The sequence below is a fragment of the Panthera pardus genome, unplaced genomic scaffold (genome assembly GCF_024362965.1).
Source record: "Panthera pardus isolate Hobbes unplaced genomic scaffold, ASM2436296v1 HiC_scaffold_13, whole genome shotgun sequence".
In the NCBI taxonomy this organism is placed as follows: domain Eukaryota; kingdom Metazoa; phylum Chordata; class Mammalia; order Carnivora; family Felidae; genus Panthera; species Panthera pardus.
The window spans coordinates 46,525,325-46,542,497 of NW_026526688.1; positions in this window are offsets into that span (position 1 = coordinate 46,525,325).

Here is a 17,173-nt window from a genome sequence, read left to right on the forward strand (position 1 = left end):
CGTCAAAGACTCTAAGTGTCCTAAGGGTAAGCGCCCTGTCTTTTTCAGCTATAAATTTTTAGCACCTGTAGGAGGTGCTACTTGGATTGAAATTCCAACCTTTTTTTTTAAAGTACACTAAACATGCTATAAATTTCTAGCACCTGTAGGAGGTGCTGCTTGGATTGAAATTCCAACCTTTTTTTTTAAAGTACACTAAACAGGAAATTTAGAAGCATGTTTGAGGAACAAACCAGTTGAATTAATGTAACCAATATATTTTGCTTAACTCTGTAGGGCTTTTTTCAACCAATTTTACTGAGTTATAAAAAAGTTAATCCTTTTGCTATCAGAAAGATTCTGATTGAGTTCATGGATTATTAAAATGATGTTGAAGGGCGCCTGGATGGATCAGTTGGTTAAGTGTCCACCGCTTGATTTCAGCTCAGGACCCCAGCTTTGTGAGATCAAGCCCCATGTCAGGCTCCATGCATGGCATGGAGCCTGCTTAAAATTCTCTCTCTACCTCTCTTTCTGCCCCGACCTCTCTAAAAAATAAAATAAAATAAAATAAAATAAAATAATGCTGTAAAAAGTTAAATAATTATAAACATCAACCCCTATTGTATGGTTCATCCAACCTGTGTTACGCCTAAGATGATGGCATCAGGAACCAAGCTTATGTCTAAGATGATCTGTCAACGTGGAGAGAAAATGGTCGTCTTCTGTGGCATCTACCTAGGATGTTAAAGACATCCCAGATCATAAACTTCTACACTAACTCATTTCCTCAAAACTTTTAAAATATACTTTCAAAACTGGCAAAAAATAATAATGGCTAGAAGCTGTATAAAGGGTTTAGCTAATTATTTATTACTTCCTGTATCAACTTGCTAATGAAACACTATTTTCCCTTATTTGCCTTCTTGGAACTTTTAAATGAAGATCCCTAATTTTTTCATCCTATGCTTTGGTAAACATATGTCTATTGTATCTATGCCCCTTGCTTTTTTGTGGATATGGTATTCTATCCCATTGGGCCTTATCTTTTTATACTTAAGATCTTCGCCATTAATCTCCCTTCATGTAGCAGTCCCTAAACCTATAATCTCTTGGGTATTTCATATTCTCTCACCAAGTTTCTTCATATCATGAGTCTATAGTTTTTGACCCCAGAAAAGGGAGTAAATTTGTTTATGCTTCAAGGAATAATCCCATAGAAGTGCTTATCAGCAGGCCCAACCAATGTCCGCAGGTAGATAAAAATTCATGCCGATGATCTAACTGTCCTCTCTAATAAGCAGTGGGATTCACTGAATAGCGAGCCTTTTTCTTCAGATAGGTGACAGAACTGCTCAGGAGCAATTCAAGTTCTCTTAGCCCAATAACCTCCAAATGCATAATTGCATGACATTTGTCCCATCTGGTGTCATTAAGGTTTTTCTCTTCCAGTGGTTTCCAAAGTGGCATTTGACATGTGCCCAAAGACCAATCATTTGGTTATAAGCACCACATGACATATGCCCTCTTTGACTCTGGCTTCCACTGTCACATCCATGAAGTCTCCCTGCCACCATTACTCAGGCAGACTATAATGAGAGTCACAATACACGACACAGGGATATAGCCTGTGGTGGTCCCAAAGCTGCCAAAGCAGGCTAGGTTCTGTGCAAAAGTGGGGAGAGCATCTTTCTTTCTAACTCTGAGCTGCATTTTGTCACCTGGTATCTGAAGCAGTTTTGCTTAAGAATAGAGACCCACAGGGGCGCCTGGGTGGCTCAGTCAGTGATCCAAATTTGACTCAGGTCATGATCTTGTGTTTCATGAGTTCCAGCCCCACATTGGGCTCATTGCTGACAGCTCAGAGCCTGGAGCCTGCTTCAGATTCTGTGTGTCCTTCTCTCTGCCCCTCCCCTGCTCACACTCTGTCTCTGTCTCTCTCTCTCTCAAAAATAAAAATTAAAAAAAAAAAAAGAATAGAGACCCAAAAATTTTCCCGCAAATAATTTTACAACTAACAGACCTTGTCTCTTAATCATATAGTTCCCAACTCAGTCCGATGGGCAGAAGGACAATTAGAATTATATGTCAATTTTCCTTCTTATCCTTCAGCTTACATTAATAAGCTTTTCCTCAAAGAACACGATCTCCCCAAGATGCCAATCTTTTGTGTCTTGTTTAGAATCAGAATTCTTAAACATCGTTATTTTAGCAGAGTCCTTGTATGGGAGAAATTATAATACACAAGTTTTTAGTTATGCAGAAAAAAAAAATCAGACCTCGACATGTGAAAAGGCAGAACATTCTCTTGAAGCTTTTAAGCAACACAGGTTTTAGAGTTTGCTCATCAAGAATTCAAGAAAAAAAGTTAGTTTCCAAAACAGGATCATTGTGTTACCTGGAGAATTGTTTGAATGAAGCTAGGTCCCTACCTAAATTTAAGGTTCTGTGAGCAGGCTCTACCCCCTGCAGAGAGGGAGAGAGAAAGAAGGGCCAAATCAATGAATTCCACTAGGCTTTAGTCCCTCAAGGAAGCCAGTGCTGCCGGGACAGAAACCCAGGCACACAGACTGGACTCCTCCAGGGTAGAGGGAAGGGCCATCTCTAGAAAGACTCTACCCAGACTGCAGATCAATCAGACCCCATTGTAACAGGATGCCAAGCTCAGCACTTACTGATTCACACTCAGGACTACAGATATATGATCCTTCTCTGTGACAGCTGGTCCTCAGGCAAGGATTGACACTCCGGCTGTGTCGTATCTTCTTTGACATATAGCAACCGGAATTGAACATATTCACACAGGTCAAGAAAAGCCCTCCCACACCCAGATGGTTTGGCGTAAAGAGAGCAGTATCTGCTTTTTGGTTCACATCATCCATGGTTGCACTGGACCTCTAGTGGCCTATAAATTAATGCTTTTATTCCGAAGTCATTGGTTCTGTAATATTACAGAGTGACCCTCAGCTGAGGTCTGATGCCGTTTTGGGGAGGTTGCAAGGTATTTATTAGAACTACAATGTTAACAATATTAAAAATAGTAAAAAAAAAAAAAAGTATCTTTTATTGGGGTCCTACTGGATGCCAGTGCTTTGAGGGGCAGGGAGGGCTGTGGGCAAGGAACATAAGATTCAGTAGCCCCCAACCTGTGCCCACGGGATGGAGATTTGCCTCCTCAGCACTCCTCCCGCCGGCGTCCTTTGTTCCTGTGCCAAGTTCCCACCTGTCATCCGTGCGGACCCTCCTCCCCCGTCATGATTAATCACTACCTGGTGCAGCATAACCCAGTTCACAAAGCCCTTGCACATGAGACATCTTTCGTGATACAACAACCCTGAGAAGTCCATAAGATAACCTTTTCTTATCCTCTCCTCCCTTACACATTATTTTCCCAGCCTAGGAAACTGAGACTGAAAGAACAAGGTCATATTAACACAAGGAGTGTGGAAGCTGTGTGACCAGAATCTGCCTCTCCTCCCAGATAGCCCCTCCTCGCCGTTACCTTCTCCTTCCCAGGCTACTGGTCTTTTACGAGGTTTTTTTTCTTGGGTTACAGTGGGAATGTGAATGGGGTTTCTGACCCGGCTCTGACAAACCACCCCTTTCTTCTCCCTTCTAAAATCACCTCTTTAGGGGGGCCTGGGTGGCTCAGTTGGTAAAGGGGGTCAGGATCTCCCGGTTTGTGGGTTCAAGTCCCACATCCGGCTCTGTGCTGACAGCTCAGAGCCTGGAGCCTGCTTCGGATTCTGTGTCTCCCTCTCTCTCTCTCTCTCTCTCTCACCTTCCCCCACTAGTGCTCGCCCTCTCTTAAAAATAAATAAAATAAAGTAAAATAAAATAAAATAAAATAAATAAAATAAAAATAAATAAATAAAAATAAATAAATAAATAAATAAAGTAAAAATAAAACAAAACAAAAATCACATCTTTGAAGGTCAAAAGCAAACTCTCTCAGCAGGGTTTTGTGTCGTGCTTTGCGGTTGATCCCCCTGGGGCAGGTAGGACAAGCCGTTGGTGCTGGGTATTCATTTGCCCAACACGCTATCGTGGGGCCGCGGAGGTGCAGAAAGTGTGCGCAGCAGGGCGGCTCTCAGGGGCACCTCGGTGGGGCTGCTGCCTGCTTCCTGCTTACCACCTGGCGGTGATTTGTTTGCATTATTCGGTTTGCAGTGCCCAAGTGCTCCTGTGTCGGCTCCCACTCTCAGTTACTACCGCTGCATGTGTTTCATCGTAGTTGTTACCAAAGCACACAGCACAATCTACTTCGTAAGTGCTTTCTGAGCCTAACACCAGGAACTGTCCTGAAGTGCAGAAGCGCATACTCCTTCACTCCCTGGCAGCTTCCGGAACCAGGGTTCGGTGCAGCACGATCCAGGGACGGCGACAGGGGTGGCTACTTCGGCCGAGGGACAGGCAGGGGACCTGCAGGCCCGGTTGGCCCCGCACCCGGCAACAGGTGATCAGCTCATTCCCTCCGCCTGGCCGCCCAGCTAGTGATGCTGTCTTCCTCTTCGCCCTGCAGACACCTGCGACCCTGGGAGACAGAGGCTGTGTCCACACCCAGGACAGGGAGCCGGCAGGGAGCCAGGCAGCACTGCAGAGGCAAGAAGCAAGTTAGAACTCCTAGCACTCCGGGTGACACCCCTTCCTACCGGGCCAGTCTGGGCCACCTGCACACACACAGACACAGCCCCGCGGCCACAGGTCCAGGTGCGTGACCATGAGCACGTGCACATGCCCACACGCATGTCAGTATCCTTGACAGAAACCAGCCAGTGCTAAACCGACACACTGGAGAGCTACGTCTCATGCCTGAAATCCGACAGATCTCCCTTTGGCTTACACCTTGAAAAGATACCCTTAAGAGATTTTATAGGGCACATGGTGAGGACGGGTGTCGAGCAGGTGGCGGGAGGAAGGTCATGCCCGTTGTCTCCTGTCTACAAACAGAACCCAACAGGCGTCGGGCCTCTGAGCATCTGTCGGGAAGGGAAAAATAGAATCTGTAACCATTCAGACTCCCTAGCCCAAACCAGTGAATAAAAAAGTCATAGTATAACCACTTACGAAGGGGAAATTTTGTATTACAGTTCCTTCGTGATGCTTAATGCAGTTGCATCCGAGATATTTCACAATTTGCTTTAGCTATTTAATACCACCTCAGTATAAATTGAGCTGAATTCTTGACATTCGTTTGCACACCCAGGTCCATATATTTCCGTCTTTTTTTTTTTTTTTTTTTTTTTTTTTTGCTTCAAAAACCAACCTTGCATTGCCAAAAAAAAAAAAAAAAAAAAGTACACAGAGCCCATAAAGACCCACTGATAGAGTGATAGATCTTTTTTAAACACTGGGGCATTACTGGATTTTATGAAGCAGTAAAACTTTCTCCAGGCATGAGAAGTGCAGACTGACAGAGATCATTTTATCTACAAGGCATTAAAGTATAAGTGCCACATCGAACAAGCATAATAGAAGAGAAAAAAATAATAATTTCAGGAAAGGCAGCCAACTCTTTGAGCAAAAGGAATCAGTCCAGGAGGTACCTAATGATCTTCAAGAAACCTGAAAAAGGGCTAACCTATGCACTGCCTGCGTTTTCAATCAGGGGAAACTTCGCTGCCAGCCTGCCCTCCATCCTGTTGCAAAAAGCAGCAAATTGAAGTAATTCCAAAAAGTATGTTCTCATGTAAATAGTGTAGACACTAAGAGAAAGAGAGGATTCTGTTTTCTCAGCCCATCCTACCTCATTTCCTCCATCACTCCGGTGACTGCATGTGTTGTTTTATTTTTCCACAAATCTTTATTGAGTACCTACTACATACAAAACAAGGGAAGAAATGGGCAGGTCTCCATCCTCATGCATTATACATTCTTAGGAGGGGAAAAGTCACTATACTAGTAACCAAATGAAATACACTAGTTAATTTCAGATTAGTGTAACAGCCGAGAAGAAATAAAGGAGGATGTTCTGAGATATTGGCAAGAGACGTGAGACTGGGGAACACTTTCGATTTTGTAATCTGAGAAGAAATCAAAGAAGTAACTGTAATGTGGGCTTTAGCGGGTTTAGCCCCTGTTCCTTAGTCTTGTAAGATTTCATTTCTGGAAGGAGTCTCCAGTCTTTGATTCATTCCACTTTTCTCTCTTTAGACAGTTTCGCTCATAAACCTTTCCTGTTAGAGGAAGGTTTGCCCTATTTTAAAGGAAGTGGATTCCAAGTAGTGTTTCTATGCCATTCTTGGGTTCTAAATGTCTTTAGTCATGACATTTCTACTTTGGTCCCCTTTCCTGTATTGTTTAATGTAAGCATCTATACTGTTCTCCCAGTATTAGTAGAAGACCTAAAAACTATTATTATCTGAGTAGCAAGGTTTCTTTTCTTCAGATAGTCTTCTTTATTTTCTTTATTTAACCTTTACACATAGTCACTATTTTCCAAGCTTTGGTTTTTCTAAAGAGACCTCTTCTGAGACACTCCAGGTAGTCTACCTTGCTATGTAAGAGTGTTCCATTTGGATAAAGCACGAGTCACTTTTAAGTGTCTTTGGCAATGAGAGACCATTGAACATTTTTGAGCAGTGCAGTGAAATGATAAAGCACTTCCTCAACTCAAACTTCAATCTGTTGGTGCCGTATCAAGGGAGGCACACAGACTATTGAAGCCTGGGGAATAATCCTGTTGCAGGGAGTCCTGGATGCGATCTGAATCCTTGGATGAGGCCGTGATTTGAGTCCACCTCTAAGTTGCTGAGCTTTGCACGCTGAGTTTGGATCAAGAACTATATGTCCTTACTTTATCCTCTGCTGAGACCAGGGTATGAGTCACTGTATTCCAGTCAGTGTGAGTGTGATACCTGTCTGCCCCCAGGTGAAGCCACCTCCATTCCCACAGCATGCTCTCAGGTATAGCACCGCCCATTGGTGGAGAACCGTGTGGCCATCCTGTAGCATAAACTTTGGTTTTCCGAGCACTTTTGCTGATCCTCACATCATTTAGCTGTTGTATTCATTATCCCCTAGTCAGACACACCAGGGGATTCTAAATGGTGTGTAAAGAGAACATCTGTCCACTGCAGGATGAGCACATCTGCACCCATTAATTTTTCATCATTTCCCCAAATCAGAGGTCAGATGTTCACAATGTGCTAATGTCCTGGCATCTCTCTCCCATGGATGTCATGCTTCTGAAGCAGATCTTACAATTATAAGAAAATGGCATGGCTCTGCCAGAGAACATGGAGACTTGTGGAAAGACCACCTCCCACTCTTGATGGGGAAAAAAAAAAAAATATATATATATATATATATACACACTATTTTAAAATATTGCATCTTCAAAGAAGATGGAAACAAGGAATCTGCTTGCTGCTTATTAAACATGGAATACTCATCTTTGTTATTTCCTATACGCTTGTTTAGAATAAAATAAACATGATTTTCTTGCTTGAGAGCTTCCTCTTTTGTATTGTTCTGAAATGTAATGGCCCATAACATTATCTTATTTTTCTTTCACCTGCTATCGGAACAGCTTACCAGCTATTACCTCTTTTTTCCTTTATGTATGACTTCAGTCTTTTAGATTTTCCTTCATCTTTTACCTTTTTAAAGAGGAAACAATGATCTGGTGCTTCCAGACACCTCTTAGCCATCACTTGTTCTGATTTTTTTCGATCTCTTCCCTTTCATTCTGTTATATTGGGTTTAGTACAAGGTAGGAAAACAATTTGCAGCAAGACAGATAATCATGACCTTTGTGCATGACTGGCAGGGATTAAAGTCTGCAATGAGCTAACACGTTTGCTGTAGGGGAGGAAAACCCTCATGCAAATATTACCTTCACATATAGAAGCAAGCTATTTTCAGAAACACTGCCTTGGTTAATTACCAATCTCATGGTGTGTTAAATATCTAAAAATAACTATTGATTGTCCTTCTTTGGGAGAGTTGAAATAACAGCAGGAGGTCCAGGAAGGGAAAAGATGTTTTTAAAACTTGGATGGTTTCCCAGGATTTTTTTTTTTTTTTGGCTTCCCACTTTCCAAAAATACAAGGTAACTTCAGAGATTTCCCAAGCTGTCATAAGGTTTGAAGCGAGCGTGTGGTCTCTCTCATTGCCCCTTAGGAAACAGGCTCTCCGGTTTTCCTCCTAGCTTTGCGGTCTGTGTAAGCGTTTTGTTAACAGCAGGTCAGCTGTTCCAAATTCACAGTGGCTATCAACATAGACCTCGTTATCAAGGATAAGAAAATGCTTTTGTTTTTCAAGCCTAGTTTTCTTGAAGTCTCCCCTTTGTTAGAAACCATTACTGTTTTTGTGACTGGATTTCATCAACAACTCTCCTCCCTTAAATAAAATTGCCTGGCTTCACTCCAGGTTCTTCACAATGACTCCAAACCACTGCCAACAGCAGACACTGGCATCCTCAAGGTAACTATCCAGCGGACATAGTCAGCACAGGGCTTTTCTTTTATATTAAAAAAAAATAGTAGTTTAGCATCCTGGCATTGGTTGAAGTGTCCGAACACTAGGCTCTGTACTCTTTATCAATCAACCACTACAGACTCTCTGTTCATTTCAGACGAGCTAACTTTGATGCAGGTGTTATAGGATTTAAAGGCAAAGATAACTGGCATTTCAGATATGTATGGCTTTCTACAGTTTATGAAACATTTTCATAGTTGTCCATGCTTTCTTTCCAACGGCAGATCAGCTAGTACAAGATGCAGTAACGATCTATGTGGGGAGATGAGACTCGCACATGTTGGGAAGGACGCTAATATTTAACATAGCACTAGGCATTGTAAATTTTTATATGTATTATCTCACTTTTACTCAAAACAAACTTGCAAGATAAATTTCACTGCCCAAATCAGCCTCAGAGAAATTAATAACTTGTCCTAAGTCACATATTTGAAGCCAGCTCCAACACCTGGCCCTTCCACTAAATCACACGGACTGATATTTATTACAAATATTTTCTGCAGGAATAAAGAAAAGGGATCACAGCTGAGGAGTCACAGGGTATCTGTATTTCAGTGGTCCTCATACATTAGGATGTTAGTGAAGTCAGCAATGGAGAGGGCCAAGTGGGATTTCATGGACCATGGAGATATGCTGGGTCCTTAGCCCGGGTTCTCTTTATTTTTTTTTTCTTTTTTAAGTTTTTTTATTTATTCTGTGAGAGAGAGAGAAAGCACAAGCAGCAGAGGACAGAGAGAGAAGAAGAGAGAATCTCTAGCAAGTTCCATGCCATCAGCTCAGAGCCTGATGCAGGGCTCAAACTCACAAACCATGAGATCATGACCTGAGCCAAAACCAAGAGTTGGAGGCTAAACCGACTGAGCCCCCCATGTGTCCCCCATGTTCCCATTCTCAGTCTCTTCACCTGATCAAGTGCACATGTGGAATTCTGTGCTGAACTCCATGCCTACATGGATGTGTTCAGGTTCCTGGTCTACCCATAAGACTGGGTAGTTTGTATTAGGTGGCAATCTAGATAATACTGAGAAACTTCTCTTTGGTAAGGTTCTGACCAAGGGTGAATAACAGGCAGTCCTACCAATGAATCTTTTCTCTTGTCTTCAGTTCCATAAGCATGCATTCTTGGAAACAGACACTGTCCAATTTGGGAAGAAATTGGTTCTGCTCTGATAATTTACCCAGAAAAGAATTGTATAGACTACAAAGTGAGTTTAACTCATACTGTTTAAAAGAATGTGCAGATACAAGTAGCCCCCTCCCCCAGGGGTCAAAAGATGGACCTACATTTACACTACTAGTGAGACTCTAAATATTAACATCGATTTCAAGGGCAGTTGCACAATATTTGCCCAAAGCCCTAAAACATTCATACCATTTTCCCCAAGAAAATAGCATCTATAAATATATTTAAAAACAAAATGAAACAAAACAGAGTCTTGTAAAAATGTATTTATGACTCATTTGGTCATCACATATCAACACATTATTTTTATACCAAACTGTAATTTTTAAATTACTTTTACTGAGGTTTCATTTGTGTATACTAAACAATATATAATTAAAGTGCACAACTCAATGAATTTTGATTCATATTTTTACCCATGAAACAATCAGAAAAATCAAGATTCTGAACATTTCCATCACCTCCAAAAGCTTTCTCATGCCCCTTGGGAATCCAACCCTCCCTCACTCTTGTTCTCAGGCAACTGCTGCCACTATAAAGCACTTTGTATTCTACGAAATTGTTTGTAAGTGGAATGACAAGCACATTATTTTTTGTCTCAGTTCTTTCAGTCTGCACAATGATTTTGAGAATCACTCTTTGGCTACATGTGTCAATAGTCCATTCCTTTTTATTGCTAAGTAGTATTACATTGTATGTACATACCACATTTTGTGTATACATTCACCTGTGGATGGACATTCCGGGTCACTTTCAGTTTAAGGTATTACCCAATATTCATAAATGACTCTTTGTATGGACAGATGTTTCCTTTCTCTTGGGTACCTCTCTAAGCAATAGACTGGCTTATCAATCATGCGGTAGGTGTATGTCTAATTCATTAAGTGAATAAATTTTGACACCCCCTAAATGAAAAAAAAAAAACAATAATTAAATGAATGAATGGTGCTGTCTCCAAATGGAACTTGATACAATATTTACAATTGGAAAATTATGATTCTGAAGAATATTATTAACATGAGAAAATGTTTATAAAGCCTTAAGTGAAAAACACTTAAAAATAGGTTCTCAAACAATGCGTATGATCTTTAGAAAAAAAGATACAAAGTGTGTACAATATCGTCAACAATAGCTGTCTCTGAGGGCAATTTCCATTTATTTTCCAGCTGCCTTCCATTTTATAAATATTCTGAAATGGAAATGTATAATGAGGAAAAAAAGGAGTCATATAAAATGTGTATTATAAATATAAATAAATACCATAATATAAAACACATATGTATTTTTTTTTCTTTTAGTCTTCCCAAAGGCACACCTACCCTAGGAAGGAAGGAGTTTTCCAGCATAGGAACTCTGGGGAGTGATGGTAGAGTCAGAATAAATGTTTAAAGATATCTGAGTTGCTTTGCTCCCAGCCAAAAAGTCCATGACCAGCTGTTAATAGAAATATAAGTAATAGGGCTTAACCTCTTCCTGAAGCAAAGCTTCAGATGAACAAATAAAGAAACTCTAAAATTCACCACCATTTTACTGGTTACCGAGTGTTTTCCACATATATTAACTCTGGTTAATCCTCACAGCCACCCTGTAAGTGGTCCCAAATGAGTTTATTGCCAGAGTGAGACTATAAATTTTGACTTTAAAATTTGCCAGCAAATAAAGGTAACTCTTCAAATGTTTTATTCCAAAGTATAAACCTTAGGGGTGCTTGGGTGGCTCAGTTGGTTGAGCATCTGACTTCGGCTCAGGTCATGATCTCACAGGTCCTGAGTTCTAGCCCCACATTGGGTTTGCGGCCGGCAGCATAGAACCCCCTTCAGATTCTCTCCCTGCTCCTGTCCCACCAGTGCACTCTCTCAAAAAAAACAAAAACAAAAAAAACAAAAAAACAAAAAAAACACAAATAAACAAATAAACATTAAAACGCCCAAAAGTATAAACTTTAATAGACATCACTTTATCAGAGGCTTACTTTGTACATCCCGCATGTGCAGGTGCTTGAGTAGAAAAGCCACCATGGTGTGTTCCAGTGAAGGATATACTTGGAGATGCCTTCGTACTGGCTGTGAGCAATCATGGAGCTGTAAGTAGCAATCTAGGTTCTGGGTCTCTGGAAGTAGATCCCTAAGTAAGAAGATGAAGGGTATTTTCTTCTTCATATATCTCCTCTTCCCTTGAATCTCTGCTCTCTCCCCATCTCTAATAATGTTCCACTCAGTGACTCATGAGTGAACCTAATTCTAAGACTTGAGTTGAGTAAACCCAGATCAGTGCCGTGAAAGCTTCATGGTGTTGAGTAGATCCTATAATGAATGCTCTCTCGGGTCCCTGCTCCAACCTTCTACAGGATTTTCCATAGCTTTTCTTGGAAATGGGTAGGCGAACCAGAGACATGGAACTCACACATATGGAGCCAGGCTGAAATAGAGCAAAGTCACCTAACTCTCTTCCTCCAGAATTTTGAATCCTTTGTGGCTTCTATCTCTTTATTTATACAATATATTTAATTTACTTTATTCACGTCTGCACTATGATTTTATACAAAATTTTTTCCAACCAGATTATAAGCCGTCTCTTATTTCTCCTCTTGTTCACCTCTGCATCATTTTTAGAAATTTGTAGAAAGCATAGTGGCTTTGTACATAGTAGGTGTTCAATATGTTAGTTGAATTGAATTTGTTTCATTGATTCACAGTCCGTTTTGCAAAACGCTAACAGATTAATGTGCCTTAACAAGCCGCTTTCCTCGTACTTTTTCTGGCATGATGATCTTCAGTAGTGATCACATTGTTACCTAATGTGATAACCCAATGTAGACAATGGACTTTTGTTTCTTTTGTGGGTTTGCTCTATGCTGCCCCCTGCCAGTTCCTCTTCCTCTTATCCCAGCAAGAGAAATACCTGCAATGGTCTCAGCATCTTCAGTGTGATTGGTGCTATTTCTAGTTCTGGCATGTAACTCCTCTGAACAGAATCAAGAACTGTGAAATTTTACTCCACTTGCAAGCTAACAGGTTAGCCTGCCACAGTTTCATGGGTTTTCTGGTAGAAAACAGACAGCTCCTATGTCAGAGAAAAGGACATTTATTACTCACAGCAACGGCAAGTGCCAGAGTATTAGCATTTATGCTGGTTTTCTGAGACAGTGACACAAAGAGGTCCTAATGAAACCATCACACGCAGTAGATTCCATTATAGGAAAGGGGTCCTGAGCTTAGGGAACTGGAATCTCTTACCATGGTCCAAAATCAGGCCTACTTTTTGCTCCAGAAGGAGACTTCACTTCTATCTTCTAAGACTGTAAATAAATCTGTCCTTCTGTGGAGGGAAACATGACCTCTACCATCCAATGCTAGAGTAAAGGCCAGTCAATGCCTTGCTTCTCAAGTTACGTACAAATACAAGAGACTCAGAGAGAATTGTCTCCTAACAACATGTACCTTTTATTCCTGTGTCATCCCTGTTTCTAGAGAATTTTCCCATGAGTCTCTCACTCCAGTGCCTACTCTGATTAATCTGACCAGTAGAGGCTGGGACCAAATCCATTCAATTTGTCTCATATAGTATTTAATAAAGACTACTATCAACAGGACTCCAAGCAGCAAAATGAGGCCAACCTACAGTCATAACCTCAACCACGCTTCCCAGGATCCCAGATTCAGCCAGCTGAACAAACCACATAAGCCATCAGAGTTTACTTTAGAAAGTCATGTGACTTTCTCTTTAAGTTTCTATATTGACTTTTCCACTTGACCTGAAATATTAATTCATGTACTGCATGATACATTTGCATGTTCCCAGATTCTGTGTGTTGGTCCATAAGAAGGAAGTCTAGAACAATTTCATAGTCCATAACAACTCTTACCAGAGAATTGGAGCTAAACGGGATGCTTTCTAGGGTAACGTTTGTGTAATTGAGACAAATTTCTTATCACTTTTTCTAACTGAATGGCATCTATCATATGGAAAACTGTCCATCATACAGATAACTGTGTACAGGGTAAGCATAAGTAATGAGCCATTTACCCCTCCAAGAATTTCTTCTGCTATCTAAGGGTAGCTTTACTTTAGAGAGATCTTGTAGTCACTTAAGGGCTTCATGATCTATTTTTGGTGTTTCCTTAAATACTTGACAGTCTCTCATGATTGACAACATGGTGTCCATCACCATATTTTTGGAGAGAGGCAAATTATTGAAATGTCTGACTTCTTCACAAGAAGTACAATCTTGAGGGCACAAAAAGTACCATTTGAAAGAGTTCACAATTATTATTAGGGCCTGCCAAGTGGACTCCATATCAGTCTGATGGCAGAGGTTGAAAATACCTCCAGGATAGCCTCCCAGTCAGATGGCAAGTCTTAGGTTTTCCATTTCAATTTGAATAAGTGTTTTTGGAGGGACATACAAAGGGCAGTCAGTTCAATCTGTCCTGTTTATCCATGCCACAATGAATGACTGAGAACAGGGTGGAGAAGACATGAGAAAATGATGACAGGTAGAAACTGGGGCCATCCCTTGCTGTTATCAGTACCCTGATAGACATGTCAGAAGTTTAAGAGGAAATGTGATCAAATTCTGGTCAGGATTATCTCATTGGGAATGGCAGACCCAACATTCAGTTCACTTGAATAGTTTGGGAGCAGGGCAACAGGGTTTTTGTTTGTTTGTTTTGTTTTTAATGAAGAAAGCTCCAGAGACAACTCTGAAAGACAGAGATCATTAATATTTGCCACCCCCCAATATCTCTCAGGATCTAAGATGTTCCCTCCCAGATGTCAAGACTTGTTCTCACTCCATTGCCACAATAATGTAACCTATTCCCTACATGAACTCAGAACTTTTGTCTAGAAGGGCCAAGTGCAAGGGGGAAAAGTAAATGTTTATAAATCTTACATCGACCCATTATATCCCCAAATTTTGGCCCATGGGGGCCTCCATATAGGAATTCTGCAAGCAATGTACTCAACCAACTGGTTATTATCTTTATGCTCTTGGACCCAGTCAACCAAACAAGAGAGTCCGAAGGCATGAACCAGAACTAAATTTCAGTCTTCTGGGTCCCCTTTTGGTTGGGCTGTCATCCAGTGAGTGTGCTAACTGGACCTGGGTATTTCATTAGGGAAGAGAAAAAAGCAACATTCCCAAGAATGGTCATGGGAGAATCTTAAATTTTCAAAATAGGTCTGTATTATTTCCTATTTTATTCATCTTCATCATTACTCATAAAATAGCTAAGAGAAAACAATATCTCTCTAGGGAGAACTCGTGCAAGGACCACACAGCTTTACTAAGGTAGAGAGCAGATAAAGGAGGTAGAGTCAGAAATCTTTTTGAGTCAACTTTTGAGGAGGCCATCCCAAGCTCAATAATAGCAGGTGCCCACGTATGACAAGGAATGTGGAAAGTCCATCAAATATCTTTACTAATAACCATTGTCGAGCGGTTGTTGCAATAATATGTATCCCACTGCATCATATTTTTAGTCCGAAAATTATCTGAAAACCTGAAAACATGGCACGATTAGTTTCAAAGACCACATGGTGAGGCCCAGGTCAGCTGGTTGGACTGGCACAGCCACACGGTCACCTGAATCAGCTACATTACAGTCTTTTGCACCCAGTCTACAGTGGAAGATGCATCGCTGTGTATGGATGACAATAGACCCAGGCAGATTTGGTGATTTGTGTAGTTCAGGCTCCATGAATAGCTTGATTACAGTTGTTCTTATCAGAGAACAGAACCTTACCACAAGCTTCTTGTGAGTGATACAGATGGTTCAATCAGCAGTCCCAAAAGTGCCTTTAATCTGCTCCAAAGGGTGCCTTTAATTTGCCCCAAAGGGTGTCTTTAATCTGTCTGCCTCTGGTTTTCCAAGAGGCAGACCAAACAACCAGACCAAACAGCCAGCTGTCTGGCAACAGCTCATGAATTGGTAAAAATATAATAAACTCATAAAGGCAGGTATTGGCCAAAGCTATGAGAACAACCTTTGTCCTGTCCACTGGTGTAGAAGGGTTTAGAATGGAACAAGCACTTACATTTTCCCTGTTATATAGCTGATGCAGCAGCACAGTGAATGCCATCAAGTGTCAGTTTAGCCAAGTCATCTGTTAACCAGGCCCAATCATTTAGGAGAACCCCTGGAAATTGAGAGTCCCATCGAGGCAGTGACTTTGCTACAGACAGTGGAGTTGGGAGTGAAATTTCCCACAAATGGAATAGCTGTCACTTTTTATGAAAACTGAGATACTGGAAGAGCCAGGCCCTCTATATTCTTGAATATGTCATTTCCAATAGAAAAGCAAGTCTGGGGCACCTGGGTGGCTCAGTCAGTTGGGCGTCCGATGTCGGCTCAGGTCATGAACTCACGGTCCATGGGTTCAAGCCCCGAGTCGGGCTCTGTGCTGACAGCTCAGAGCCTGAAGCCTGCTTCAGATTCTGTGTCTCCCTCTCTCTCTGCCCCTCCCCTGCTCAAGTTCTTTCTCTGTCTCTCTCAAAAATAAATAAACATTAAAAAATATATTTAAAAAAAGAAGAAAAGCAAGTCTCCTTGGACCCTTCCCACCTTATCAGTCATTAAGTATGAATTGATCCACTGCAAAATAGAAACATCAAGCTGTAGAGTATCAAATCCCCTATAAGTTAGGGTTTGGTTTTGACAAAAGTCCAACAGTAAACTAATAGCTGCTTTTCAAAAGGGAGGCTACAAATCCAAAATGCTTCCAGGCAGAGGCTGGCTCTCACTGCCGGATGCTCCAATTGGTAAATTTGTAAGTCACAGAGACTTGTAATTCAAAGTATTTTGAGTTAAGGGACCTTTAGAGGTAAGGGACCCCAAAGGTATGAGTATCTCTCTACATGCAAAAATTCCTAATCAAAATAATCCTCTCTGTCATTTATGGGACAGAGAAGTAAAGGCATATAACACAAAGTTCTTCCAATGCATTCACTATTGTAGAAACATCAGTACATTGAATCCTCTCAAAGCCCCACCCACAAGGTCATATTAGCTTTCCTTTTTCACTATTCTTGCCCAAAACCCATGAGTTGGACCCTCCTTTCAAGAGAGTGAGTAGAAGGGCTTAGCCAAGTCATCTGTTAACCAGGCCCAATCATTTAGGAGAAAAATTTAGGAGAATTTGACTTGGATGCCAGTATCAGTAGAACCAGAGGAGTTTAAGTCTTGACCCACCGAGAAGTTCCCTACCATACTCAGACTGCTACGGACTGGTATATATGGCCTTTGGTAGTCATTAAGAACAGGGAAACCTCAGTCCTACTTCTAATCATCTTCTCCTTAAAACAGCTGGGTTTGGAGTGGAGGGGGAGAGTTTAGGTGGCACTAATCACAAGGTCTGCTTACTTTTCAGTTTTGAGAAATGGGGTGGCAGCTTGAGACTCAACCAAATGAAATCCACTCAAAGCCCATCTATTTCAGCTTTGGGAACCCTTTGACTCAGCAGCCTTAGGAGCAGGATATTCTGCCTAGGACGTTGGGGTTTACATTTTTTGTGAACTTGGGCTTGAC